The sequence below is a fragment of the Armigeres subalbatus genome, chromosome 3 (assembly GCF_024139115.2).
Source record: "Armigeres subalbatus isolate Guangzhou_Male chromosome 3, GZ_Asu_2, whole genome shotgun sequence".
Classification (NCBI taxonomy): Eukaryota; Metazoa; Arthropoda; class Insecta; order Diptera; family Culicidae; genus Armigeres; species Armigeres subalbatus.
In genome coordinates this window covers 196,508,240-196,524,969 of record NC_085141.1, presented here as the reverse complement: position 1 = coordinate 196,524,969, position 16,730 = coordinate 196,508,240, and the positions used below count along the sequence as shown (strand labels likewise).

The 16,730-nt window shown below is 40.3% G+C and overlaps 2 long non-coding RNA genes and 1 pseudogene across 2 annotated transcripts; 2 read left to right on the top strand and 1 right to left on the bottom strand.

The window, feature by feature from the left end:
- Positions 1 to 2,088: 2,088 nt before the first annotated feature.
- On the top strand, positions 2,089 to 3,482 carry LOC134222216 (RNA-binding protein spenito-like; annotated as a pseudogene).
- Positions 3,483 to 3,649: 167 nt separating this feature from the next.
- Positions 3,650 to 5,005, top strand: LOC134224716 (uncharacterized). The gene is made up of 3 exons (XR_009983034.1): positions 3,650 to 3,747; positions 3,898 to 4,521; positions 4,617 to 5,005. It is a non-coding gene; the product is annotated as an uncharacterized LOC134224716 (long non-coding RNA).
- A 5,809-nt stretch (positions 5,006 to 10,814) lies between these two features.
- Positions 10,815 to 14,800, bottom strand: LOC134224715 (uncharacterized). The gene is made up of 3 exons (XR_009983033.1): positions 13,165 to 14,800; positions 11,782 to 12,344; positions 10,815 to 11,317 (listed from the first exon to the last, which is right to left on the bottom strand). It is a non-coding gene; the product is annotated as an uncharacterized LOC134224715 (long non-coding RNA).
- Positions 14,801 to 16,730: the final 1,930 nt, after the last annotated feature.

Below are 16,730 nucleotides of genomic sequence, written 5' to 3'. Positions count from 1 at the left end.
TGTGACCATTCTTAATAGCATTCTGGTTGAATTGATCCCGGAAATTCAGAGTTTCATCAGAAATCTAGTGCGGAATCATTCAGGTATCAAAGTGTTGATTCCATATGGAATCCTTTTGGATTCCTTCGAGAATGTTGCTTGTATATATTTTGGAATCATTTGGATATTTGAATTCTATCGGGTACCAAGCGATTTGTTGAGGAATCAAGGTTACGATAAAGGAACGATTTTTCGGGAAACACGTTAATATTTCTTGTGGAATACTCTAGGGCAGTGATCCCCAAAGTGCGGCCCGCGGGCCGCATGCGGCCCTCGAAGCCTTTTGCTGCGGCCCGCGAAGCATTTCAGAATATACATTACATGTGGCCCTTTGATAAGCATTAGATGACAAGAAATGCTTTTCATCATGCCCAGTTTTTTGTTATACTCAGGGAATCTGTCAAGTTCACATTATTACGATGTTAAAGCACCATGTGGTCAAAATAATGTTGTTATACACTGCTTTAAAATGGGGAAAATTTCAATACAAGTTAGGATTTGGCAAAATTTAAATTGCTTTATTTTTAACTCTTGAAAAAAATCTGAATATCAACATACATTAAGCTACCTAAAATATTTAACAAAGTCAAGATTTTGTCCATGCTCCGATTAATTGATGAATAAAAGTTTTCAGTAAAATTCAATTGATCGAAAATCTGGAAACATGGTAAATAGTGTGGAATTTAGATTAATTTGATTTATATTCAAAACTGCTGACAAGTTCACCTGGTTCACCATCGAAAAGACAATGGTCGATACTTGACACAACGAGTTATGATAAGTAGAGTCTCGAAATCTCACTTTTTATCTGTTCAATGACACAGAATTGGGAGATTTCAATATTTCGATTGCCCAAATAGGAAATAAAATTATTAGAGTTTTGTATATTTGAAGTCCTTGAACCGATAAAATGAGGTTAATGAATCGTTACTGTTTTGTAGTGAACAATGATTGTTCAACACAAATTCTTAGAATCGGACGACATATGATAATTTGGAAAAATAGCCTTATATATATTCTGCAGACTGTACTGATAACGTGTTGTTGCGAAAAGATTTTCCTCGAGTTAAGTCCGCTACCACAAAAGCATCTGTTAGTATCAAATAAAAATTAACTACGGCGTATGTTATTTGAAAAATTATCATCGCAACAAATTTTATTCAAATGTGAAATAGATACCTATTAAAAATCATTTTGATTAAGCATTCAAAACAAATGTTGCAAATGTAGTGCGGCCCGCTTCATCAGTTCAAAATTGCTATGCGGCCCTTGATAGTAAGCATGCTGGGGACCACTGCTCTAGGGATACCTTTTGGTAATCCAATAGAGATTTCCCTTTTTTTTCGGGAATCCAGTAGGAATTGTTATGTACGGGGATCGGTTTTGAATTATTAGGGAAATCCAGTGCAATTTTTTTCGCGAATCAAGAAGCCACTCCTTCGATAATTTAGCTCTATTACGAATTCAAGGGCATATTCTTTTGGGGAATTCCTTCACATCTACAAAAGGGATTTTCTCTGGAAAAAAGCGCTGATTTCTTCGAGAATCTCTCGGAAATCCAGTGCGTACATTAGTAACTCCTTTGTAAATGAGATTTTCTAGAGTATCTACCTACATAGTATTGGAAATCTCAAATGAAACAGAAATTTCAATCCAGCAAGGATTCCTTCTGAGCTTTTGTAATTGACCAGATAATCCAGATTTTTCGAGAATCCAGTAGTATTCCTATGCAAATGCGTTAAAGATTCTTCCTGGAATTAGCGTAAGATTTTCAAAAATTCAGTGTCCCCCATGTATTCTTCGGGCACCAAGATAGAGTCACTGTGATGTTTTTTAAGAAATATTTCCAGAAGATATTGATTCCATATAAGTTTAGCTATATGCTTTTTTCTCTTGCGCGCATGGATTCATTAATTGTCGATATTTTTTTGTTAAGAATTTAATAAAGAAGCAATTTTGTTTTACTCTTATTCAAATTCAAAAATTTGTTATTGAAAATGTAAACAAAATGAAAGAAGAACGCAATAACAGAAGAAAAAAGAAGAAGCAATGGGGGTACTAACATCTAGGAGATATCTAGAAGACTCGTGGTACTTGAGTCTAGGAGACAACGAAGTAATATCTACTAGATCACATCTGTCAAATTCAATCGGTTCTAACCGGTTTGTTAATTCATCCAGCGGTTTGTTCATTCATTCATCCTGGTAGAAACGGTTGTTGCATTTGAGGCGGATTTGAGGTGTGACAGGTTCTAGACATCGAAGGAAAATATCTAGGAGACTCATTTTTTTGTCTCAGAGATATCGCGGTAGATTTCTAGAAGATCTTTCCGAGCGGGTTGTGACGTCGTTTCGGTTCGTTTGTTGTTTGTTCGTTTCGTTACTCAGTTGAAGCGTGAGTTCGACCGTTTTGGTGCCATCAAAAGATCGAATATAACAAAGGGACACCCAGGCCTACATTCTGTACGATTCTATTGATGCTGCTACGGCTGCTGTGAAGGAAATGCGTGGATTCCCGTTAGGGGCACCGGATCGTCGCATTCGTATCGATTTTGCTGACAACGGAACAACACCATCGTTCTCAAAGCGCAGTGGATGTTTTGAGGAAGGCGGTGAGTATCGTCGCGCCCCGACTACGAATATCCGGAAGGTGGTGCATCATACGAGGAAAATTAATTGTACGGCTATGGTGGAAGACCGTTCCGCGGCAGAGGAGGATTCCGCGGGCGTGGTGGTTTCCGTGGCAGTTTTCATAGTGATGGCCCACCGCACCACGGGGACAATGATGAATGGCGTCGATCAGGAGCCGATGGCGAATATGATTCACGCCGTCGTTCTGGATCACGTGAACCAGGAATCGATAGATCTCGCTCCCGTTCACCGAGGCGACGCAGTCCGGCTGATTCGGATTCTGATTCGTCTTCTCATAGGAATGGCATGTTATCGAATGCAAGAACGTTACCAGAAGTCGCACGGAAATCTACCACATTCTGGCAAGGGGCGCTGATTTTGAAGAGTTCACTATTCCCCACCAAGTTGCACCTAACGGACGGAAACAACGAAATAGTGGACAGCCTGATGAAGGACGAGGAAGGTAAACACCACCTTCGTATTACTCAGCGACTACGCCTCGATCAACCCAAGTTGGAAGATGTGCAGTAGCGCATATCGACGTCATCGTCGCACGCAATCTTCCTCGGCCTGCCGGGATCGACGTCATCGGTAGCATCGTCGGATGATGCCAGCGTTCAGACGCGTCCACTGCGTAATCTCGTGTCCTACTTGAAGCAGAAAGAAGCGGCCGGCGTTATATCCTTACTCAATAAGGAAACGGAAGCAACCGGTGTGCTCTACTCATTCCCGCCAAGCGATTTTTCGACAGAATTGTTGAAACGAACATGTCAAAACCTCACCGAGGAGGGACTGAACCCAAGCAACCAGAAGTTCAGATTTTACTTAAATTTACTCTTAACCGAACTAATTGGTTCACTATGGTTCACATCAAGTTCCATGCATCCTTAACGGAACTTTAAAGTTCACTTAAAGTTCCGTTACATACAAAAAATTACTTAAAATGAGAGCTGATTAAGCCAAAACAGCCCTTCTTATCCGAACTTCTGGTTGCTTGGGAAGGTAGACCATCTGATAATCGTGGTGGTCCGAGGAGGAATCGCCTGAGTTGCGGATGAGGGCGCAGATAACACATAAGGTAAGATGATGAATAACGAACTCTAGCAGGGGGTTAGACACTTGAATCTTTTGATTAATTTTTTATCATTTTGTATTTTTTGTAAATTTTTCTGAATCTTTTGAATCATTTCAAATCTCGCCTGTTCAATCCCGCTCTAATTTGTTTCAGTGTACTCGTGCATCATCTGTCAAAAAGAAATCAGACTGTGCCACCGGTGCCACCGAAACGGTGAAATTCCTCAGCTCCCAACGGAAAGGACATCAACGATCGACCAGCAGTGGAGTCCGGTCGGTTGGTTAAGTTTGTTTCAGATAAAACGTTTAGGAAACGGAAACGTTTAGGCAATCAGACGTCGTCAACACCGGAACTCATCCGCTAAAAAATCAGCAATCCGTACCTGTTAATTACGCATAATTCGCTGCAGGTGTTTGCCAAAACGTCAAGAACCTGGACGAAAGCAGCAACAGCACCATTATGCTGGATTTAAGTGGGTTTTTCCAGCAGGCGGTAGTGGAATGCGTTCGGAAGGTACCATGGCCGACAACTACCGAAAGGATGCCGCGTTCGGGTCGATAGATTCCAGCAAGGTGCACTTGCGCTATGCCCAGGTAGCGGTGATCAACATCGAGGAACAGCGAGACATCGCGGAGTGTGATCCATCGTCTAAAAGTTCTGCTGGACAAAAGTCGAGAGTTGAATTCGGCTGGTCTGCACGACAGTCTGATTTGTTTGCAAAACTTCCTTGATTTCTACATCCACAAGAAGGACGAACTTATGGCCGCCAACAGCCAGGTTATTATTTATACTTCTATAATATTTTTATATTTTTCTTCTATATATATATTTATACTTCTTATTCATTTTATAATTCTTTACGATCCCTACAGCGGGCACATCCGATCCAGACAGGAATCGTCTCCCGTTTCTCACAGAAACAGAAGCATGTAGCAGTCGGCCGTGGCGTGAAGATCCGCTGGTGCACTGTTGCAACTACCGGTTCAACGGGGTTCACGCCAAGTGCTCAACCAAACGGCGCGAGCAACGGAAGTTGGCGGTACAGCATCGAGGGGTATCAGTAACAGCAGCAGTTCAGCCACGGCTCTGAGTAAACGGTTTCCTGTCTGGGTCGAGCTGCTATAGGGACGCAGTTGGGGAATTTCGATATGTATCGGAATCCAACCGTCACGGCGTTCGGGGAGCTGTCCGGCGAGGAAGAAGACGTGTATTTTAGTTGCAGTGATTCCGAACTAGAGAGCGATTCCAATTTGGATGACTCAAACGTGGCTTATTAGACACCTCCATCGAGTCCTTTGTTTTTCTCGAACAAATCAAACGAATTCAATTTAACCACATTGTTACGTTCAGGTGAGGACAAAGCGATGCTGAGTGCGGACGAAGACCAGTTCCTTGATGTGGAATAACGTGGGGATGATTTTAGAAGTAGTGGAAGTGGGAGCGATAGAAGTGATGGCACAAAGAAACGTTACAAATTATTTATTGAGGGCAGGAACCAAGCAAGCAGGACGTGGATGTGTTGAATGTGCTCGAAGAGTGTTCGATAGACAGAGGCAAGTTTCCTCATGTGCACGAATGGCGCAAGGCAATGCCTAAGTTGTCCGTGGGGGAGAGGGAGAGGTTATTTGGTTGATTGGTTGTTTGACTGGTTGATTGATTGGTTGGTCGGCTGGTTAGTTGATTAGTTGTTTTGTTGGTTGCTTGAATGGCTGATTAGTTGATTGCTTGATTGGTTGGTTGCTGGAATCGTTGACTAGTTAATTATTCAGTTGATTGGTTGCCTGATTGGTTGATTGGTTGATTAGTTGGTTGGTTGATTGTTGGTCGGTTGCTTGATGGGTTGATTAGTTGTTTTGTTGATTACTTGATTGGTAGATTAGTTGGTTGGTTGCCTGATTATTGGTTGGTTGCTTGATTTGTTAGTTGGTAGAATGATTGATTGGTTGGTTGCTGCTTGATTTGTTAGTTGGTAGAACTGTTGAATGGTTTATAGTTGGTTGGTTGCTTCATTGTTGGTTGGTTGATTAACTGGTTGATTGATTGTTGGTCGGCTGTTTAGTTGATTAGTTGTTTTGTTGGTTTCTTGGTTGATTGGTTAATATGTTGTTTGCTAGGTTTCTTGATTGGTTAGTTGTTTGGTTGATGGGTTGGTTGATTGCTGCTTGATTTGTTAGTTGGTAGAATGGTTGATTGGATGGTTGCTTCATTGTTCGTTGATTGATTTATTGGTTGGTAATTTGGTTGATTGGTTGCTTGACTGGTTGATTGTTTGGTTGCTTGCTTGGCTGGTCGGCTGGTTAGTTGATTAGTTGATTTGTTCGTTGCTTCAATGGTTGCTTGGTTGGTTGATTAGTTGATTCGATGCTTGATTGATTGGTAGCTTGCTTGAATGGCTGATTGCTGGATTAGCCAATCAAGCAACCAATCAATTAAATAACCAACCAAGCAAACCAATAAAACAATGAAGCAACCAACCAACCAATTAAGCAACCAGCCAACTATCAAGGAATCAACTAATCAACAGTTCTACCAACTAACTAATCAAGCATAACAAACCAATCAATCAACTAATCAACCAATCAAGAAACCAACAAAACAACTAATCAACCAACCAGCCGACCAACCATTCAATCAAACGGTAAAGCAACCCATCAACCAAATAACCAACCAACTAATCCAGCAATCAGCCATTCAAGTAAGCCACCAATCAATCAAGCAACGAATCAACTAATCAACCAACCAAGCAACCAACAAAACAACATGTCAACTAACCAGCCGACCAACCAATCAAGCAAGCAATCAACCAACCAATCAATTATTCTACTATCCAACAAATCAAGCAGCAATCAATCAAATAACCAACCATTCAAGCAAACTACCAATCAATCAAGCAACCCACCATTCAAGCAAGCTACCAATCAACCAAGCAATCATTCAACCAACCAACTAATCAACCATTCAAGCAACCAATCAACCAAATTATGAACCAATCAAGTAATCAATAAACAAAAAAGAAACCAACCAATCAACCATTATTCCAACTAACAAATCAAGCAGCAACCAACCAATCAACTAACTAATCAACCAATCAAGAAACCAAAAAAAACAACTAATCAACCAATCAGCCGACCAACAATTCAATCAAACGGTAAAGCAACCAGAGCTGTAAATATTCGATTATTTTTTATGAAGCCCATCGGCCTTTTTTGTCACTTCACTTCTAAACATATTCATATTCGGCTCTGCACCGTCAATTTTCATGATGAATATGGGTCAGTGAGTATTTATTTGAATATCACAAATTATTAAATAATCGTAAAACTGAACACATTTTTGATGATTTAAATATTTAACTACACGCATAGATCTAATCCCGACGTTCAATTGAGGGGCATTTTTAGCGTCAAATGTCAATATAATTAAGGCTAATTTTGTTTTTTTTCGCGCGCAATTACCATACTCAGTGGTAATCAATTGAATGAATTTTTGAAGAAGTAAACTGAGTGAGTCATTCTATGTTTTGAATAATCAAAACACGAATGTCAAAAGTCGGAGTGAATGTGCTTCATGAAAGTGAATATTTTATGCTCTGAAAGCAACCCATCAACCAAATAACCAACCAATTAAGCTACCAACCAACTAATCCAGCTATCAGCCATTCAAGCAAGCTACCAATCAATCAGGCAACAAATCAACTAATTAACCAACCAAGCAACCATTGAAGCAACCAACAAAACAACATATCAACTAACCAGCCGACCAGCCAATCAACCAGTAAAGCAACCAATCAACCAAATTACCAACCAATCAAGCAATCAACCAACCAATCAACCATTCTACCAACTAACAAATCAAGCATCAATCAATCAAATAACCAACCTTTAATGCAAGCTACCAATCAACCAAGCAATCATTCAACCAACCAACTAATCAACCAGTCAAGCAACCAACAAAACAACATATGAACTAACGAGCCGACCAACCAATCAATCAACCAGTCAAGCAACCAATCAAACAAATTACCAACCAATCAAGGAATCAATAAAAAAAGCAACCAACCAATCAACCATTCTTCCAACTAACAAATCATGCAGCAACCAACTAACCAAATAACCAACGAATCAATCAACTAACCAATCAAACAACCAACCATTCAAGCAAGCTACCAATCAACTTATTAACCAATTAACCAAGCAACCAACAAAACAACTAAACAACTAACCAGCCGACTAACCAATCAAGCAACCAACCAATCAACCAGTCAAGCAACCAACCAACATTCAAGCAACCAACAATTCAAGCAAGCAATCAAACAACCAACCAGCTAATCATCCAATCAAGCAACCAACCAATAACCAATCAAACAACCAATCAACTAAATAACCAACCAATCCAGCAATCAACTTATTAACCAATCAACCAAGCAGCCAACAAAACAACTAATCAACTAACCAGCCTACTAACCAATCAATCAACCTGTCAAGCAACCAACCAATCAACCATACTACCAACTAACAAATCAAGCAGCAATCAACCAAATAATCAACCAAGCAATCAAGCAACCAGCCAACTAAACAAGCAACCAACCAACCAATCAAGCAACCAACCAACCAATCAAGCAACCAATCAACTAATCAACTTGTCAATTAACGAGACGACCAACCAATCAAGCAACCAATCAACTAAATAACCACAACCAAGCAATCAAGTAAAGCAACCAATCAACCAAATAAGTAACCAACCATCAATCAATCAACTAATCCAGCAACCAACCAATCAAGCAAGCTACCAATCAAACAACTAACTAATCAACCAAACAACCAACAAGATAATCAATCAAATAAGCAACCAACCAATCAACCATTCAAGCAACCAACAAAACAACTAATCAACTAGCCAGCCGACCAACCATTTAATCAACCAGTAAAGCAAACAATCAACTAATCCAGCAATCAGCCATTCAGGCAAGCTACCAATCAACCAAACAATCAAGCAACCAACCAACTAATAATCAACCAAGCATAACCATTGAAGCAACCAACATAACAACATAACCAGCCGACCAACCAATCAAGCAACTAATCAATCAACCAGTCAAGCAACCAATGAACCAAATAACCTTATTAGTTGGTAAGATTGAGAACCAATCAACAATCAAGCAACCAACCAACCAACCATTCTACCACCTAACAAATCAAGCAGCAACCAATCAACCGATCAACCAAACAACCAACCAATCAATCAACCAACCAATCAAGCAATCTACCAATCAACCAATCAATTATTCAACCAACGAACTAATCAAGCAAGCAACAAAACAGTCGAGTACGAGACACTGAATACGACCACACAGTTGTGGTCGAAATACGTATCTGAAAAGATATCAAAATAATTGGTGGAATTAAATGGAGAGTCCTAACCTCGTCTTAGACGGTTGAACAAAACAGTATCAACTAACCAGCCGACCAACCAAGCAATCAACCAGTCAAGCAACCAATCAATCATATAACCTGATTGGTTTGTTGGATTGGCAACCAACCAATCAACCATTCTTCCAACTAACAAATCAAGCTGCAACCAACCAACCAAATAACCAACGAATCAAGCAACCAACCATTCAAGCAAGCTACCAATCAACTTATTAACTAATCAACCAAGCAACCAACAAAACAAATAATCAACTAACCAGCCGACTAACCAATCAATTAACCTGTCAAGCAGCCAACCAATCAATCATACCATACTACCAACTAACAAATCAAGCAGCAGCCAACCAAATAATCAACCAACCAATCAAGTAACCAACCAGTCAAACAAGCTACCAATCTACCAAGCAATCAAGCAACCAACCAACTAATCAACCAATCAAGCAACCAACCAACTAATTAACCAAGCAATCAGCAAAACAACTTATCAACTACCTAACCAGCCGACCAACTAATCAACTAAATAACCACAACCAATCAATCAACCAGTAAACCAACCCGTCAACCACTCAAGCAACCAACCATTCAACCATTAATTTGTTTGTTTTTGATGAGATGAACATCGGAGCCATGAGAGGTGCAGTTCCCCTATTTATTACATCATATCAGTCAGTATCGCATTTATCTTTATATCTATCTTGCAGACTAGTGAACAACTATAACGATTTATTATATATTTAGACGGAATTAACTGGTCATTTATTTTATATTCATCCCTAAATCCGCACCGCTGTAACCCTATAAAATATATTGTTCATTGTGCAAGCCGGTGTTGGAGATGGTCACACTTTCAATACAATTTTGTCTCGTTTTTAACTTTTTCCAACTGTGTGTGAATGTTCTCTATCCGCTCATCCATCGGCTTGTCCGACAGGATTTCATTCAACACTGAGAGTAGCTTTACAGTTAAAATTACTATATTGTAGGGTTAAATTGAAAACACGCCACTAAATTTGTGCAGACTACGAACCGTGTTTATAACGAACACAAAATGCGTTAATTTTACTATGGCTTCAAAGACAAACTTGGCAGTAAAAATTACTATGCTTTCTAGTTATCTTAATAACAATTCAGTATTTAGTTGTACAATTCGACGCATTTAAAATAAAAATGAGGTTTTTGTTATTTTAATTCATTTGGGATAATATCAAAGTCAAATGAAAAATTACTTTAACTTCACACAAATAAAAAATCGTTGGTGAAATTGAAAGAAACGTTGGTAAAATTAAGAAAATCAGTTAGTGATTTTCAGTAGAAAGTATAAGATTGTTGAATTTACAATTCTAAATATGTCACTTCAAAATGAACTTTGACAAGAGCCGACTTTTCAAAATAACGATTTCCTCTAAAAACTAAATGTGTATTTACCCTTTCAAAATAACATTTTACTCTCAAAACTAAATGTGTACTGAATTTCTCAAAATGATGGTTATCTTTCATATTTAAATGTGTGTAAAATGCATTACATATTCGAACCAAGTGAAGTACGCTATACTAAACTGTCATGTTTATTATTAATTAAATCGAGAATTAAATATTATTCTGGGTAATAATCTTCTACTGACGATATCCTATATTCCAGGTCAATAATTGCTGGTGATGACGAGGCCTCAACGCTGGCGTTTGCCCTAAAGACAGCATTGCCAGCGGACGTTAATGTAGCTGCTCCATAGCATTAATCGCATCTCTTGATCTCCAACCGTGTTCTCGAGTGCTGCGAATCCTGATTGGGCTTGAATTACGGTGATAGTCGTCCTTGTTGGTAGTATCTTGGATCGGACCCGATGATCTTGAGAAGCTTGACCAGATCACGCAGCAGATTTCGGATTCGATTCGCGGTTACTCAACTGGGATTACTGATCCACATCTACGTCAACTAGCTGGATTGGCAGGTTATGAGTGAGTGCAACATCCTGAGTGCAACAACTTTTCGGTAGTGACTTTGGTTTTGGTTCCGTGTTGAGGCACAAGAAAGTTCAAGTTCCGGAGGAAATGGGCCACGCGCAACTCATGTGGATAAGGAACGTGCGCGCCTGGAGACCGCCTGTCCAGCTGTTTTCACGTACGGCCACAATTCCTTCCTTGACCTGAAAACAGTTTTGCCTTTCTCGTACAACAAAGTTGTACCGAAAAACTATCATTTCACTCTGAAAACGAACTTTTTATAGAAGCTTCGGAGACCCATAGTGTTATATACCATTCGACTCAGCTCGACGAGCTGAACAAATGTCTGTCTGTCCGTGTGTATGTGTGTGTGTGTGCACAAAAGAAAAGAAAAACATTAGACAACTTTTCATATAGTAATCCTTGACCGATTTCCTCGCAAAAAGTTTCATTCGACAGGGGGCAAAGGCTAGTTGATCACTATTGAATTTTAAAATGATCGACCGTTGCGTTTAAAAGTTATATAGAAAATGGTACATCGAACCATATTCGCCATATAAGGTTGGTGTCTTGGCTAAATGCGAGAAAGGCAGTATCACTACTCAGTGAATTAAGTTGGGTTTTTATTAATAATAAACCAATAAATCATTAATTTCAAATTATTTACCATTTTCTTATTTTCTGAGTTAATGGCGTTTTGATTCCCTCTGGCTTTAATTGTGAATCATCCTTCTGTTTATTTGGCAAGGGAGTGCTCATATTGTTATTGGTTTTGTTCACCAGAACGTATCGCTTGTTTTTCTTCTATTTTTCAGGGCGCGGTTGTTTGCTTGCTTCTCGAATGGGGTCTTCCGTTTCCACTGTGACCATACCGATCAAATGCTTCCAAACTCCACCTTTATTAATAACAATTGTGCTCTGACTGCTGAGGGTACTTGTGCAAACCCAATTCATCCGCCTCCGTAATCAACATGCAAGTCGGCAGGCACCGGATGTTTATTGTGCAAATTTTGCTTTAACTCGTGATTCATAGTCTCTTCGTCACCGTCGTCCACGTTGAACATCATCAGATGACCGTCGTCCAATCCACCCGCCAGCTCAGTGTCAGAGATCCAGCATAAACAAATCAGCTTGCTTAGGCATTTGACTGTCCGAGATGAATAAGTTTTTCCAAGGAAATTACATCAACTATGCGATCGTCCATCAAGACGAAGCTGTTGACCTGTTGACCTGGAAAATAGTTTTCATTAATAATGAATAAATAAATAATTAATTAAATTCAAATTCAAGCATAATTTTTCATAAGGACGTATGTAATAAAAGTAAACAAAACGAGGTTTTTAATACAACATGATATTCACATGGTCGCTCTTAGTTCCCATATGTTAAAGCGACGTATGTAACAGTGAGACTTCAAAAATAGAAAATTGTACATACGTCGATTCGTAAAAAGATTGTATTAAATAATTTTAAGATCTAAAATCAGTAAAATCGATGAGTATTATATAAAGTCGCGTGTGATTGTCATGTTGTATTCAAAATCTCGTTTTGTTTACTTTTGTTACATACGTCCTTATGAAAAATTATGCCTGATATGTTTAAAAACATTACATTCATATTGAATACATAAATTACTATGGCCTGCCCTCTAAATAACGAACCAAATCCCATTTTTTGAAATAGGAATTACCGAAATATAATTCTCATTTTTATATAAATTTCTTTCAAGAGGACTTTTTCGTACTTTGTATTGTTTTTAAGGCTTTGGTCCGAATCGCGAATTAAAATCAAATTAAACTTAAAAGTGACAGTTCGGAAATCTATCAAAACGATTCAACATCCGTCAAAGTAATCTTGCTCTGCGAGTAGGGTTATTTGAAAATTATTGAACTGTCATTTTTAAGTTTAATTTGATTTTAATTCGCGAATCGGACCAAAGCCTATGTGTTCAAAAGTAAAATCAATATGACATAATCAATCGAAGCAACATTCACTTGTTTCTGGAGCTTTTGAAAAAACTATAATTGTAAAAGAAATGTCAATGGCTTACCGTAAATTAATATTAAAATTTCTTCCTGTTTCGTGGTACAGACGAAAGCGACTGATCCACGTTTCGGTTTTTGGAGAAGCTTTCAAAAACATTGAGAAATTTGTTTCGCTCATTTTCCTTGAAAAAATAAGATGTCTTACCGGCGTTGACGGAATTTCTTCTTCCGCTGTGTCCCATTATTAGATCTAGCTGGTGCTGTTGCTGCTACTGGTGCAGTACTCGGCTGTGCCGGTACTTGTGCCGCTCGACAGCCCGGGGCACACGTATACGCCGTTCAGCTTCACATGCCTTCCCATCCGGAAGGCATACGCTGATCTTTGCATTCACCGCATTGGTAAACACGATCCCCAGTGTGTCCATTGAGGTGATCCTGTGAAGTGTATTTTACCGATGTGTCGGTCCAGGCCCAGGGTCTTAATATCCGAAAATATTCTGTTACAATATTCACATGCCATATCTTTGATCTGCTCTTCAATCCGTCGTGCGTCCACAATGTGGTCCTTGAGGTCCGACAACTCAAGCAGATTAAACAAACATCTGACTCCAGCGGTTCAACATTATAGTACTCTTGCTCATCCTTCAGCAGCTGCTGCTCTTACCCCTCCGGCGCGTCGTCCGTGTAGGTCCCATCAACGTCTAACGACACAATCGCAGGCATCCTCCTCCTCCGTTAATCCAATTGCTTCCAAACAAACATAAACAAACTCGTCTCGATTCATTGATTTTTGAATCAGAAACAGGAGGTAAACAAAAATGGAAATGACAACTGTTGTCAAACTGACGTGATTTGAATTGAGGGGCTTCTCAATGGTCGAGTGATTGTAATAATTGTAATCCGTCACTCCCCAGGGGTATATAGTGGTGCCCGAAAAAATGGCCACCACTCCGTCTATGTATTCGTCAATGGCAGTACTATCATCACCGCAGTGAGCAGCGAGCTAATCAGCGTATGGTTCAGGGAAGCTATGAATACTTCTATGTCTTTGGATCTCTGGCACCGGTCGAACATGGATTGCATCGATCGTCTTGGCCAGATTCCTTGTTATTAGAAGACATATCGTGTGTTTAATGATAGAGAACAGTGATGCTATGGAAGTTTATTTTATTTGTGTATTCATGGTTAACTTTGTGTTTTTTTTTTTTGTGATTGTGTCCACGTTGTTGACTGTATTTTTACTCATTAGGGTAGAGTGGCAATTTGGAATATTTAAATGCACCTATATAGTTAATTCACTGTTTTGGTGTATAGATTTTCAAGTGAATGATACGTTTTTTTACACAATATTTTATTTTATTGTCTTGATTAATCTTGTTTAAATAAAAAAAGTTTCACAGTGCTTATTTTTGAGGAAGAGTGTGTTTAGCAATTTTAATACGTAAAATAGAATTGTATTGACAAAAATACTCGTTATCAAAACAAAAAGAAAAATAGTTTCTTGATATTTTACAGGTAATTCAGAGATCGATTTTGAAAATATCTTTCGATTTATTATAGGGTTGGTTTAGGTTTATAAGACGAATAGATAAATAAACCGTTCTGAATAATACGATCTAACTCAAGGGGGAAGGAGTTGTTGTGACCACTCTTGTACGAATATGCGCTAGACGAGAATAAGTTATACACCCTATATACAGAAAGTATCTGAATAAAGAGATAGTCAGAAGTATTGTAACACCGAACATAACAACACGTCTTTTGAGTTGATCTCACCGAAACGCCTATCACCGTTTATTACACCAGCTATAACGCACACCGCCTCATATGATATGGTGCGATATGCGCTCGCGACACGTAAGCACATCAGCCGGTGTACTCTGATCAATTTCTTTACATTGTACTCGGCTTTTAGTGCTACGGCCCATGCCGGCACGCCATAACGGATGATAGACAATGCTACGCCAGCTATCAGCCTACGCACTTGACTATGCACCGCCGATCTGTTGGACATCATTCGTGATAAAGATTTTATCGCCAATGAAGCCCGCTGACATGCATAATCGACGTGGCTCGTAAAATTGAGCTTATCATCGATCATCACGCCCAGATGCTTGAGAGACCTCACGGAGTTAACTGTGCAGGTTCCTACTCTTATTCTAGCCCGTTGCAACCCATGACGGTTATGCACTACCACGACTTCCGTCTTGTGGTGTGCAAGGGATAACCGTCTCGAGTTGAGCCATTCCTCCACTCTGCCAATCGCGTATGAAGCCTTCAATCTAACTTCGTCGAGAGTGTCACCTGCTACTTCTAGCATTACGTCATCCGCGAAGTCTTCTATCTTCACTCCGGCCGGGAGACTTAGGCGTAATACTCCATCGTACATAATATTCCACAGAACCGGTCCGAGGATCGATCCCTGTGGAACACCCGCTGACACAACGATCGACTTTCGACCGGCATCAGTGTCGTATAACAGCACCCTATTCTGAAAATAGCTTTTCAGTATCCTGCACAGGTAATCCGGAACTCTCAATCGGTGCAGGGAGTCAGCAATTGCTGCCCAGCTAGCATTGTTAAACGCGTTTTTAACATCAAGTGTAATCAACGCGCAGTACCTAATACCTCTTCTGTTTAAACCTCTCGCTATCTTGGCCGTATCCGTTACCGCTCGAATTGCTTCGATGGTAGAACGGCCCTTACGGAAGCTTGGCATACTGGTTGCTAGATAAGCCACCAGCACACTCTGTATAAGCCGACAATCTATTCAGAATGACCCTCTCTAGCAGCTTTCCAGCTGTGTCGAGTAGGCAAATTGGTCTGTATGCCGAAGGATCCCCGGCTGTTTGCCAGGCTTCGGTAATAGCACCAATTTCTGCCGTTTCCATCGATCTGGGAAGTTTCCTTCGTCCATGCATCTCTGGAGGCAGCTCCTGAACATATCTGGATTGGCAAGAATGGCGTGTTTAAGGGCCAGGTTTGGAATACCATCCGGGCCTGGCGCCTTATTGAGCTTAAGTTTTCTTGCGGCTACGATAAGCTCTTCGTTAGTCACTAGCGGTACCACGTCGACTGACTCGTACGGTGTAGCGGGCCAGTCCGATGGTTCATGTGTCGGAAACAGTCCCTCTACTATACTGGCTAACAGCTCTGGGGATCTTTCAGGAGGTGTGCTATTGGTCCTAGACATCATTATCCTGTATGCATCGCCCCACGGGGTGTCATTCGCCATCCTGCACAGCTGTTCGAAGCAGGCTCGCTTGCTACATTTAATCTCGTAGTTCAGGGCTCTGCTCGCTGTCCGAAATACCCCTCGTCTATCGAGTCGCTCAGCGTCTGTTCTAGCACGTCGCAACCTTCTTTTAGCTTTAAGACAGGTTCTACGAAGATCTGCAATCGTGTCAGACCACCAGTACACTGGTTGTCGATTTCCTGGGGGCTGGGTCTTCCTTGGCATCGCCACGTCGCAAGCACGTGTAAGTACTTCCGTCAGGTCGTTACCGCTTAGTCCTGTAGTCCTACTCTCCCAGCGCAGCGCCTCCACCAACAGCTCTTGATTGAACTGTGACGTGCGCCATCCGGGATCCGTTGCACCACCTCTTCTCGTCGTAGTTCTCCGGGTATACTC